The sequence below is a fragment of the Oncorhynchus gorbuscha genome, linkage group LG22 (genome assembly GCF_021184085.1).
Source record: "Oncorhynchus gorbuscha isolate QuinsamMale2020 ecotype Even-year linkage group LG22, OgorEven_v1.0, whole genome shotgun sequence".
NCBI lineage: Eukaryota > Metazoa > Chordata > Actinopteri > Salmoniformes > Salmonidae > Oncorhynchus > Oncorhynchus gorbuscha.
Genome location: NC_060194.1, coordinates 39,027,865 through 39,038,786, shown reverse-complemented (window position 1 = coordinate 39,038,786; position 10,922 = coordinate 39,027,865). Strand labels below are relative to the sequence as shown.

Sequence of the window (10,922 nt, the reverse complement as noted above, 5' to 3'; positions counted from 1 at the left end):
AGAAAACAACAGAAATACATTCCATAATTAAAATTCCTCAAACATACAAGAATTTTACACCATTTTAAAGATTCACTTGTTGTATAACCAGGCACAGTGTCCGATTTCAAAAAGGCTTTACGATGAAAGCAAACCAAACCATTATGTTACTTCAGAGCCAAGTCACAGAAAAACACAGCCATTTTTCCAGCCAAAGAGAGGAGTCACAAAAGCAGAAATAGAGATAAAATGAATCACTAACCTTTGATGATCTTCATCAAATGACACTCATAGGACTTCATGTTACACAATACATGTTTGTTTTGTTCGGTAAAGTTCATATTTATATCCAGAAATCTTAGTTTACCTTGACGCGTTATGTTCAGTAGTTCCAAAACATCTGGTGATTTTGAAGAGAGCCACATGAACTTACAGAAATACTCATAATGAACATTGCTAAAAGATACAACTGTTATGCATGGAATTTTAGATCCACTTCTCCTTAATGCAACCGCTGTGTCAGATATCAAAAAAACTTTACGGAAAAAGCAAACCATGCAATAATCTGAGTACAGCGCTCAGAGACCAAAACAACCCAAACAAATATCCGCCATGTTGTGTAGTCAACAGACGTCAGAAATAGCATTATAAATATTCACATACCTTCAATAATATTAATCAGAAAGCACTCCCAGGAATCGCAGTTCCACATTAAATGTTTGTTTTGTTCGATAAAGTCCTTAATTTATGTCCAAATACCTTCTTTTTGTTAGCGCGTTTCACCCCAATATTCCAAATTCATGACACGCGATCACTAGGAGCAGACGAAAAGTCAAAAAGTTCCGTTACAGTCTGTAGAAACATGTCAAACGAAGTACAGAATCAGTCATTAGGATGTTTTTAAAATAAATCTTCGATAATGTTCCAACCGGAGAATTCCTTTGTCTGTAGAAATGCAATGGAACGCATGCTAACTATCACGTGAACGTGCGAGACTGAGCTCTCTGACAGACCTCTGACTCATTCCCCTCTCATTCGCCCCCACTTCACAGTAGAAGCATCAAAGGTTCTAAAGACTGTTGACATCTAGTGGAAGCCTTAGGAAGTGCAATATGACCCCATTGACACTGTGTATTCGATAGGCCAAGAATTGAAAAACTACAAACCTCAGATTTCCCACTCCCTGGTTGGATTTTTTTCTCAGGTTTTTGCCTGCCATATGAGTTCTGTTATACACACAGACATAATTCAAACAGTTGTAGAAACGTCAGAGTGTTTTCTATACAAATCTACTAATTATATGCATATTCAAGCTTTTATGACTGAGTAGTAGGCAGGTTAATTTGGGCATGCTTTTCATCCAAAATTCCCAATGCTGCCCCCTACCCTAGAGAAGATATGGTGGTCAATAAGTTATTATCAACGTAGGCTTCTGTCATGTTTCATGTTATTAATGTTATTATTCATGTTTCAATGATAATGCAGTCTTTAGTATGATTCAATGAGTTGTTTTCTTCCTCTCCTCATGCTGAAATCATTTCATTAATGTAGAATTAGCCTAACCAGCAAACATGACTGCATTAGCCCTGTGTGGGAAAGGTGTGAAATGTGGGCACAGGCTAGCCTACACCAATCCCATCACAGGCTAGCCTACACCAAGCCCAACACAGGCTCGTCTACACCAAGCTCAGCACAGGCTAGCCTACACCAAGCCCAACACAGGCTAGCCGACACCAAGCCCAGCACAGGGTAGCCTACACCAATCCCAACACAGGCTAGCCTACACCAAGCCCAGCACAGGTTAGCCTACACCAATCCCAACACAGGCTAGCCTACACCAATCCCAACACAGGCTAGCCTACACCAAGCTCAGCACAGGTTAGCCTACACAAATCCCAACACAGGGTAGCCTACAACAAGCCCAGCACAGGCTAGCCTACACCAAGTCCAACACAGACTTGAGCCAATTTTCCGTGCTTACCGTAGGGAGAGTGTGACTGGTCAGGCACCATGTTATGCGGTGATGCGCACTGTGTCTCCGGTGCGTCTCTTCGGCCCAGGATATCCTGCGCCGGCTCTGTGTACTGTGTCTCCGGTGCGCCTTCACTGCCCAGTGCGTCCTGTGCCAGCGCCCCGAAAGTAAGCATCCAGCCAAGACGGGTTGTGCCAGCTCTACGCTCGAGACCTCCAGTGCGCCTCCACGGCCCAGTGTATCCGGTGCCTGCTCCACGCACCAGGTGTCCAGTGCATCTCCCCAGTCCGTGAGACCTGTTCCAGTTCCACGCACCAGGCTTCTAGTACGTCTCCTCAGTCCGATGAGACCTGTTCCGGCTCCACGTACAAAGCCTCCAGTGATGATCCATGGCACGAAGCCTCCAGTGATGATTCATGGCCCATAGCCTGTAGTGATGATCCATGGCACGAAGCCTCCAGTGATGATCCATGGCACTAAGCCTCCAGTGATGATCCATGGCCCGGAGCCTGTAGTGATGATCCATGGCACGAAGCCTGCAGTGATGATCCAGGAAAAGGAGCCTCCAGCTACGCTCCTCAGTCCGGAGCCTCTGGCGACAGTCCCCAGTCCGGAGCCTCCGGCGACGGTCCCCAGTCCGGAGCCTCTGGCGACAGTCCCCAGTCCGGAGCCTCCGGCGATGGTCTCCAGTCCGGAGCCTCCGGCGACGGTCCCCAGTTCAGAGTCTCTGGCGATGATCCCCAGTTCGGCGCCTCTGACGACGGTCGGCAGTCCGGAGTCTGCGGCGAGGGTTCCCAGTCCGGAGCCTTCGGCATGGGTTCCCAGTCCAGAGCCTTCGACGGGGGTTCCCAGTCCAGAGCCTTCAGCGAGGGTTCCCAGTCCAGAGCCTCTGGCGACGATCTACGGTCCGGAGGTCCCGGCGACTATGCTCCTCAAGTGGAGCGGGGTCTGCGTCCCGCACCGGAGCCCCCACCGAGAGTAGATGCCCACCCGGACTCTCCCCTATAGGTTCAGGTTTGAGGCCGGAGTCCGCACCTTTGGAGGGGGGCTTTTACCCCCAAGCCATAAGACTCCTGAACAAGTAATCAAATGGCCACCCGGACTCTTTGCAATGTCTCCCCCCAACCCCTCTTTTACGCTGCTGCTACTCTCTGTTTATCATGTATGCATAGCCACTTTAACTATACATTCATGTACATACTACCTCAATTAGCCTGACTAACCGGTGTCTGTATATAGCCTCGCTACTGTATATAAACTCGCTACTGTATACAGCCTTCCTACTGTATATAGCCTTGTTATAGCGTCACTACTGTTATTATTCACTGTCTTTTACTGATATTTTTATTTCTTCACGTATCTATTGTTCACCTAATACCTATTTTATACTGAAAAATTGCACTGTTGATCAGGGCTTGTAAGTAAGCATTTCAAAAAGGTGTATTCGGCGAACGTAACAAATAAACTTTGATTTGATTTGCTTTGACACTGATGGTAGCAAACAGCACATTAGATGACAGTTCCTGTCCTATTTACTAGTTTCACCCAGAGTCATCAGTGCCAACAACAGTAGCAGCAGAGCAGAGAGAGTCACAACAAGCTTTGCCATCTTGTCAGGTTCAGAGGTCGAGGCAGGTAGTGAAGTTCAACAGATACCTGGAACTCTCTCCTCAGAATGAGATTCCAAGATGATCTGATCCAATGATCTGGAATTCTAGTTTAAATACTTTCTCAGTTGGAAATATGATGACCTTTTCTGGACCGCAGACCCAGCGGTTGAGGAACAAGGTGGAAACTTCAGTCTTGACATGTATTTGGGTGAGGGAAGTTTGAAACATAGGTCACCTTGTTGGTACCTTGGTAAACTCCCTTCCACTCTGGGCCTGGATCAAGAATTTACAGCAACTATACAATGATGAGGCAGGGTAGCCTAGTGGTTAGAGCATTGGGCTAGTATTTGAAAGGTTGCAAGTTCAAATCCCCGAGCTGACGAGGTACAAATCTGTCATTCTGCCCCTGAACAAGGCAGTTAACCCACTGTTCCTTGGCCGTCATTGAAAATAAGAAATTGTTCTTAACTGACTTGCCTAGTTAAATTAAGGTTAAAAAAAATGCATGTCAGCAAAATTCTAAGGGAGATGTTATTATTGTATAATAGAGGATTACGTAACGTTGGGATTGTGTGGTGATGTAATGTACAAGTAGCCTTCAAAAGAAGTTTGATTGTTCAATTCAAACACATTTAGTCCGTTGTGATTAGAAGGCCAACTGTATGTAGGAGTTATAGTGAATGTTCCTGAGGGCCTAGTTGCAGTTTGGACTTAAATCACCTTGAAAATCTATGACAAGACTTCAAAATGACTGTCTTGCAATAATCAACAACCAACTTACCAGAGGCTGGAGAATATTTAAAGGAATAATGGACAAATATTGTAAAATCCAGATGTGCAAAGCTCTTAGGTACCCAGAAAGATTCGCCGCTGTAATAGCTGCCAAAAGTGATTCAAATCAAATCCAAAGCAAAATGTACTGTACTTGATTCCCGTCTCCCATCGTCTGTCCTTACAGGTTAGTATTGTGGAGTAACTATAATGTTTATCCATCCTCAGTTTTCTCCTTTCACAGCCATTATTCAACTCTGTAACTTTTTTAAAGTCACTATTTGCCTCATGGTGAAATCCCTGAGTGGTTTCCGTCCTCTCCAGAAACTGAGTTAGGAAGGATGCCTGTATCTTTGTAGTATTGATACACCATCCAAATTGTAATTAATAACATCACCATGCTCAAAGGGATCTTCAATGTCCGTTTTTTTATTTTATTTTGACCCAGCTAGCAATAGGCGCTCTTCTTTGGGAGGCATTGGAAAACCTCCCTGGTCTTTGTAGTTGAATCTGTGTTTGAAATTCACAATTCAACCGAGGGGCCTTAAGCATAATTGTATGTGTGGGGTACAGAGATGAGGTAGTCATTCAAAAATCATGTTGAACACGATTGTCACACCCTGATCTGTTTCACCTGTATTTGTGATTGTCTCCACCCCCCTCCAGGTGTCGCCCATCTTCCCCATTATCCCCTGTTTATTTTTTCCTGAGTTCTGTCTGTTGCCAGTTATTTTTGTTCGTTCAAACCTACCAGCGTTTTTCCCCTTGCTCCTGTCTTTGCTATAATCCCTGCATTCTGACCTCTGCCTGACCTGAGCCTGCCTGCCGTCCTGTACCTTTGCCCCACCTACCTGGGATCTGACCTCTGCCTGACCCTGAGCCTGCCTGCTGTCCTGTACCTTTGCCAAACCTACCTACCTGGAATCTGACCTCTCCCTGACCCTGAGCCTGCCTGCTGTCCTGTACCTTTGCCCCACCTACCTCGAATCTGACCTCTGCCTGCCCTGACCCTGAGCCTGCCTGCCGTCCTGTACCTTTGCCCCGCCTACCTGGAATCTGACCTCTGCCTGACCCTGAGCCTGCCTGCCGTCCTGTACCTTTGCCCCACCTACCTGTAATCTGACCTCTGCCTAACCCTGAGCCTGCCTGCCGTCCTGTACCTTTGCCCCACCTACCTGGAATCTGACCTCTGCCTGACCCTGAGCCTGCCTGCCGTCCTGTACCTTTGCCCCACCTACCTGGAATCTGACCTCTGCCCTTGACCTGTCCTTTTGCCTGCCCCTGTTCGAGTACAACTGTATTTACTTTGACGCTGTCTGCGCCTGGGTCTTACCTTGAACTTGATAAGTTGCATGGCCTCACTGTGTGCAATAATTACGAGTTAAGACCATTTTTACTTATTTAGGCTATCCATAACAAAGGGGTTGAATACTTATTGATTCCTTTTTTATTAATTTGATGAGAATTTTCTGGGGTATATTGTCTAGTCCAGTGACACACAGTCTCAATTTTATCCATTTTAATTTCAGGCTGTAACACAACAAAATGTGGAAAAAATCAAGGGGTGTAATAACTTAAGACACTGTACTTTTCCATGTAACTCAGCTTACTGTAATAAGAGCTAATGATATGAAATATCAACTTCTGAATTGCAGGAATCCTTTGTTCTATATTATATTAAACAAGTATCAGTGGGTGAGAGTTCAACTTTTACTCATCTCTTCAGCTCATTGAAGTGGTCTTCAATTGTTCTGTGAATGTAGAGGATCCTCCCACTTTGTCCCAGTTTTCGCATGGTAGTTGTGTGAGGTTAAACATTGCAAAAAAACAGCACCAATGTGTTAAATGTCTCAATATTCATATAAACATGATAATGTCCCAATTAATGCATCGTGACAAACTCAAGGGGGAAAAGGTTGAGGTTGTCAACTGAAGAGGAACTGTTACAACTCCTTCATCATGACCTGTTTAGTTGTCACGGAAACACTTTTCCCAATTTGAGTTGAGGCCTCAACACATTCTGTGTTCCTCTGACCTAGAAAATAACCATATTATCAAGACAAGCTACACCTAACAGCCCACATCCATGTACTTCAGTGCACGAGGTCTAAGTCACACACACAAAGACACAGACGCACACACAGACGTGACAATTAGATTGATTGATAGGAGATAGAATTCCTCTTGTATTTCCCTGCTGTGTGTATTTACTACCCAAACAAAGTCACACCTGAAAGTTCCCCTTCACATTCGCCATTTGAAATCCCCTGCTGAACAGGTTAGAGGAGTGTTCCTCTAGTATAGAATGTTGACCATCAGTCAGAGCTGTAGAATTAGGAATTACAACTCAGAGCCCTGGGGTCATTATGTCATCATAGTTGTCATACGTCTTGTAAGAAAAGTTCTTGCTGATCCTCAGTGCAACACCCTGTGGTGAAATTAAAGTTCTTTACTGGTTCTGTGGTGATTCTCTGGTTTGGTTGATATCTAACTCAACATATTTTTTTATAAATATCACCACCCCAAATGTGCCCTTTCACAGCTTCATAGGACATAAACAGGGGCAGTTCCATGGTTTGACTCAATAATAATAATAATAATAATATATGCCATTTAGCAGACGCTTTTATCCAAAGCGACTTACAGTCATGTGTGCATACATTCTACGTATCACTGTGGCGCTAGAGGAGGCTGGTGAGAGGGGCTTTAGGAGGACAGCCTCATTGTAATGGCTGGAATGGAATCAATGGAAAAGAGTCAAACACGTTGTTTCCATGTGTTTGATGTGTTTGGGACCATTTCATCAATTCCATTTTGGCCATTAGAATGAGCCCATCCTCCTATAGCTCCTTCCATCAGCCTCCTCTGGGTGGCGCACAATGCACTGTGTTTCCTCCTGGACCAACTGATACATCTGATAACTGTACATACAGTATGTTCTATGATATGATCTGTGGTGGTTTCACTGATGTGGGTACATGGTTACACATACACACATAACCACAGCAAAGGTGTTAAAACCCCTAAAAGCTTCTGTCCTTTATCCATTATTAGGTTTTTTGGGATCCATATTTATCCCCATGTTTTTGGTGGCACAAAACTACCTCCATACGTCTATTCATTTGTGTTGGTACCTTCAGACGAGTCCCGTGACACTTGTGGGGCTCGTAGAGAAAAACGGAGAACACCATTGTGTTGGTGAGAGTCAGTGTGGTATTAGTGGAGTATTAGTTTCTAGTCCAAACGGTTCAGACACTACAGACAGAAGTTGACACATCAGTGTTACTTGTGGGGGACGTAGATCAAAACAGAGATCCGGAGAACCATTCAGACGCTACAGACGTTTTTGTGAGAAGACAGATTTTGGGGAATTCTCATGGTCTGACATCTTTCACCTCATATGTGGATGTGGTGGATTGAGAAGCAGCTCATTCAAAAATGATATCTCTCATTTAAACTGATGTATTTTGATTTTTTTCTTGTCACTTAGATTGATGAATGGGTGCGTAAACAGGCTGTTCATTTGAGACCACAGTTATTCTCTGTCTGAATCAAAATACAAAGGTTTTTATATGATTGACACATCTCCCACATCCTTTGGTTATGAGGGTTAAAGGGCATTATAATGTAGAATTGATATATTGTTCAATTGAGGTACAGTGGTTGGCAGGTAATTCACCCTACACTCCTTGTATTTATAACTAGTTCATATAGGATCATAGGATAGAACGGTGTTTCTTAATGGGGACCCAAAAGGTGTGCACTTTTCTGTTATTGCCGAAGCAAGAGACACCTGATTCCACTAATCATTGGGAGTGTTCCTCTGCCTAGGCGTTGCTGATGCCTGCTAGATCTTACAATGCCTGGATAGGTATTTTAAGTATGAACTAACCACATGTCATGCTATAGCAATCTGGTGCTTGACAGCACGGTCGATGACGTGACACACAACCATTGGTTGATGCATGCAACGTCTGAGCAGGGTTTTGATGATGACGTAATTAGTGGAATCAGGTGTGTAGTGCAAAACTAAACCCTTTGGGTCCCCAGCACCAGAATAATGAAATACTGAGATATAATATAAAACACAAACTCACTTAACATAATCCCAAAATGTATTCCTTAACCCAGGAGACTTCAACAAAGGTACAAGCATTTAGGTACACTTATATTGTTGTGCATTTCAATCAGCTCAGAATAAATGCTGTATATAAATAGACAAGTCATAGTTGTGTTCAAACATTCTCCCTCTTGTTCCGTTCAAGAATCTTGTTTCCCTTTTTTGCTCATTGGGGAATGTGATGGGGAAATTCTGCCGTGGAACTTTGGTTTTAAGGCGTGGGTAGGAAAGCCCATTTCTCCCTCTCAGAGAATAAGCCTCTACCTGCACCAGGAGTATATATATGGCTCTGGTGAGGAATAGGACCTCACACAGCCACTGAACCTCTTTGTCTGAAGACAGCAGCTCATCACATCACAGCACCACAGAAGAAGAGATGGCCCTGATCAGAGCCCCTGTTATTGTGCTGCTCGTGCTCCTGACTGTGGGACTGTTGCTACTGAGGTTTCTGCAGCTAAACAAGGTCAATATTGGATGTGAAAGTTTTGTCTCAGTCCGTCTGTCTGTCTGCCTGCCTCTGTCTCCCTCTCCTTGTTTTTTTGCAAATGGTGTTTTTTAATTGCTATACAAGATAAAGTTTATTGTCTTTTTGCTCAATAGGTTTTCCTAGAGGCTGTTGTACGAGTTACTCCCAGGGTAGGATAGACATTCGTCTCATCCGTGGCTTTTCCGTACAGACAGTGAAAGACGGGTGCAACATTGATGCTATCATGTGAGTGACTCTGGAAGGCCTAACAGTAGAACTGGGACAAATTGCAAGTCAAATGAAAAGATTAATTGTAACACATGTAGTATTTCTTCAATTTAAGTACATCATTAAGTATAAAATAATTGTACAACAGAAGTAAAAAAATTGATAACTTGATGTTAGTTGCATTGCTTCATTTGCGATGTGATATTATAGAGATGTAAGCCTGTAAAGCACTGATGATTGACTGATGTTGTCTCTTCAACATGTTCTCTTCCAGTTTCCACACTGTCAGAGGGAGATTCCCATGTATGGATCCCACTAAGGGCTGGGTTATGAAAGCTGTTCGCAAGCTGAGGTAAGAATTCATTCACATTTATTCAGGATAAAATGATTTGGTTCCATGGAATTGAATTATACTGACCGTGTGTGTAGGGTTTATCATAAGGATATTAGGTAAAACGATGGTATAAGAAATGGATGACATAACTTTATTTCTTCTCTACAGGGAGAGAGCGGAACGATTGAACAAGAACAGGTCATAGGAATAGTTCTCATCACAAGGATACACAGGACCAAGAGTTTGTGTTGCTATCTTCATTGACGGAGGAGAATGCAAACGTGCTGGAACCCTGCTATCTCTAAGTTTATCCAACTAGCTGAATTTGATCAGACATTTCTCTGTGCTGAAAAGTATAATAAATGAAGGATATAAACAACGCGGAGCACCTGGACACAGCCCTGAGCCATGGTATATTGGCCACATATGACAAACCCCTGAGGAGCCTTATTGCTATTATAAACTGGTTACCAATATAATTAGAGCAGTAAAAATATGATTTATTGTCATATTGATAGTATAGGGTCTGACATACTACATCTGTCAGCCAATCAGCATTCAGGGCTGGAACCACCTAGTTTATTATTTTACATAACCTATTTGTATAGGAAATCATCTGTGTTGGCAGAGTTTAATGGTATAATCTTGTTGTATGAGCATCAGAAATCACATGTTTTAACCCTTTTATTCATAAAGGTCTTGTGTTTGATCAGATCATTGATCACATCTGTTATATTTAACAGTTACTGTTACATTTTATATCTATAATAAATCATGTATATTTTACTAAGAATTCTCACTTCTTTTGTGTATTCATCTTGTGTGGTATGAGGGGGGCTCCAGAGTGCCACAGCGGTCTAAGACACTGCATCTCAGTGATTGAGGTGTCACTACAGACATCCCTGGTTTGAATCCAGGCTGTATCACAACCGGCCGTGATTGGGTGTCCTATAGGGCGGCGCACAATTGGCCCACCATCGTCCAGGTTTGGCCGGTGCAGGCTGTCATTGTAAATAAGAATTTGTTCTTAACTGACTTGCCTAGTTAATTAAAGGTTACTTGTTTTGGGACAGCACAATGACAGATACTAACTGATGAAGCAGACAGACAGAGAAAATATTGTATAGTAACTGCAGAGGACACAACACCATGAGAGGTCACCAGTGGGTGGATGTAGTAACTGTAGAGGACACAACACCATGAGAGGTCACCAGTGGGTGGATGTAGTAACTGTAGAGGACACAACACCATGAGAGGTCACCAGTGGGTGGATGTAGTAACTGTAGAGGACACAACACCATGAGAGGTCACCAGTGGGTGGATGTAGTAACTGTAGAGGACACTACACCATGAGAGGTCACCAGTGGGTTGATGTAGTAACTGTAGAGGACACTACACCATGAGAGGTCACCAGTGGGTGGATGTAGTAACTGTAGAGGACA

The 10,922-nt window shown here is 43.5% G+C and overlaps 1 pseudogene; it reads left to right on the top strand.

Annotated features, from left to right (window-relative positions):
• Positions 1-8,400: 8,400 nt before the first annotated feature.
• On the top strand, positions 8,401-10,266 carry LOC124010163 (annotated as a pseudogene).
• Positions 10,267-10,922: the final 656 nt, after the last annotated feature.